Source organism: Pteropus medius, unplaced genomic scaffold, assembly GCF_902729225.1.
Source record: "Pteropus medius unplaced genomic scaffold, Ma_sr-lr_union100, whole genome shotgun sequence".
Lineage (NCBI taxonomy): Eukaryota > Metazoa > Chordata > Mammalia > Chiroptera > Pteropodidae > Pteropus > Pteropus medius.
In genome coordinates, this window is record NW_024342467.1 from 8,146,698 (window position 1) to 8,149,256 (window position 2,559).

Consider the following 2,559-nt stretch of genomic DNA (forward strand, 5'->3'; position numbering starts at 1 on the left):
ATCCATCCATCTGTTATCATTTTACCTATGTAGAAATTCACTTTCACAATATTTGAATAGGAAAAGGGACTGATACTTTTTCCTGGCTGAAAAAGATAGTCTGATCTAGTTGATTGGTATGACAAAGGACTGATATTGCCAATTTTGTTGAATGGTAGACAGTTTTCATAAGTTGAATAAGCTGGATCAAGAGGTTTGTTATTTTGAGGAAATACTTTTAAAGCACTTATACAATACAATATACTTAAAATATATCCTTTAAAAAATACTAACTCATAAAAATACTAGACATCCCCTTATAATATGCAAGAGAGTATCTGCTTTTTAAAATTCTGTTAAGGTTATACTATCAAAAAAGTATGAACATTGCTGAGTTAGAAAGTTATTGCATGGGGAACGTTTCCAAAGTATGGACTTAGGTTTTGGAATCTCCACTAAGCTAACAATTATTAATGAGAAATCATGTTTTAATCTTAGGATATATTTGCTATGGTTTCACTAATTGAAAACATAACTTTTGGATGAGTTATAGACTGTTCTCTCTCAGACTCAAAATGCTAATTCAAAGTCCAATCAACAGAGGCACTTTCTTTGTTGTGTTTAGGCTTGAACTGAGCTCTAATGTGGTAAATAGCAATCAATATGGTTGTTAACTCACTGCCGGTGTTAGTGCTGGCATCACTTTTTCTGAAAGTTACTCACTTTTCCTATAGCTAAATATAACCTTGATTTCTTCTTTTTCATAATCTTTACTGATATTTATGAAGAATCTGACAGCCTAAACTAGGTTATGTTAAAGATATTGATAAGGAAAGACCGTCATCCACTAGTAGCAAATTTTAACTAACTTTGTATTGATTAAATAAATCATATTTTAAAATTTTATAGGCTCCAGATAATACAAATTTTTATTGTTTTAGTCCAAACTTAAAATTAATAGTATTTTAATATTTTAATTATTCTTTTAGAAGACATGATGGCTAACTTAATTTACAAAAGAATATGAATACAATGGGTTAATAATATTTAAAATCAATGTATAAACTTTGAATTAGTCAATATAATTATTGTCATCTACCAAGTAGAGTGGTTAAAGGCAGATATCCATATTAATCATATCTAATGTTTAATAAGCTACACACTCTCCATGACCTGGCATATAAAAATATTTTTTTATATTAGGTTTGAAAATAGTAACAGAAAAATTCAAGTTTCTAGGTATTATTTCCAGATCTCAAAAATTGAGAATATTTTGTCTGTTTTCTGAAATGAAGTATTCTTTGAAATAGTTGATAGTACACACAACTATTTGAAAAGAAATGACAGGAGAGGTATCCCTCTTTATATGAGTCTCAAGCAGGGAGTTTCTCTAATTAAAAAAAAAAAAAAAGGTCACACAATACACTCAAAAGAAAACAAAGAATTCCAGCAGCACAGCACAGCATTCCAGAGTTTTTTCTCCACCCAAAGGATGTATGAGTTTTATGAATACATACTTTAGTTTTGTTTAATTGTGATAGTCTTACTTTTAAGTCTACAAAGAACAACTTAAATCCCCAAAACACATGTAAACACACACACACACACAGGCACACTTGTACCTACACATACTATCATTATTTAGAGAGGGTAAGGTAAATAAACAAAATATATATCATTAGGATTGGGGAAGCTCTATAGTGCTGACACCGATAAGCATGAAATGTACTTGATCCTGGGATGGTGTGAAAACTCTGAGCAGATTCAAGAACAGATGGCCCCATGTGGCTACATACACAAATGCCAACCTCAGAGACGCCTTACCTTTGCCCTGTCTGTCCCTTCTAGGCTGATTCTGTTATATTAAGGGTTATTGCCTTTTTGGCCTTCCCTGCAATCAGCTTTTGAAGTCCATGGCCAAGAAGGCAGTGTGAGACACCATTATGAGAGAGGTGTTTGCTTAAAGACATAGTCTGAACAAGATCCCATGGACCCCTTGATAGTCTAGCAGGGAACCACAAACTCCAGCCAATATCTTCTAATCCCCTGAGAATTCAGAACTGCCCACCATAAAGTCATAATGGGCTGTTTATCTGAGCAGCCAGGAGATAACATCTTAAAGTTACAATCTGGGTTACAGACTGGTGACATGAAGCAGTAAGAAATTCGAATACCTCCCTGGCCCTGGGAAAAACAACACTTGAGCAACCCAGCATATAGATCCACTGGACACTCCTTTCTCATGCTAACGAAAGTCACAATTTTTTCCCAACATTTTTCTGTTAAATAAATTAAATATACTTGGGAAGAAATGGATGGGCCCTGCCCCTTACTCCATTTGCATGCTTTATACTATTTTTGAAGTTTGGGACTATGTTAAGAAATATTCCCACTGGCACAATCAAGTGAATTTTTGTGGCACATTTTGACTTCTTTTCAAAGATTGCTTAAATTCTGTGACATTAATCATGATTGTCTAATAAAATACTACAGAGATTCCCAACATGATGCTTTATTCCCAGGGCTCCCATACTGCAACAGATCAGACAGTCGTTAGAGTGAGTGTGTGTGTGTGTGTGT

At 33.8% G+C, this 2,559-nt stretch overlaps 1 protein-coding gene across 23 annotated transcripts in view; it reads left to right on the plus strand.

The window, feature by feature from the left end:
• Positions 1-2,559, plus strand: part of HDAC9 (histone deacetylase 9) — an 829,181-nt gene that overhangs the window by 720,539 nt on the left and 106,083 nt on the right. The gene's annotated exons all lie outside the window — the stretch shown is intronic.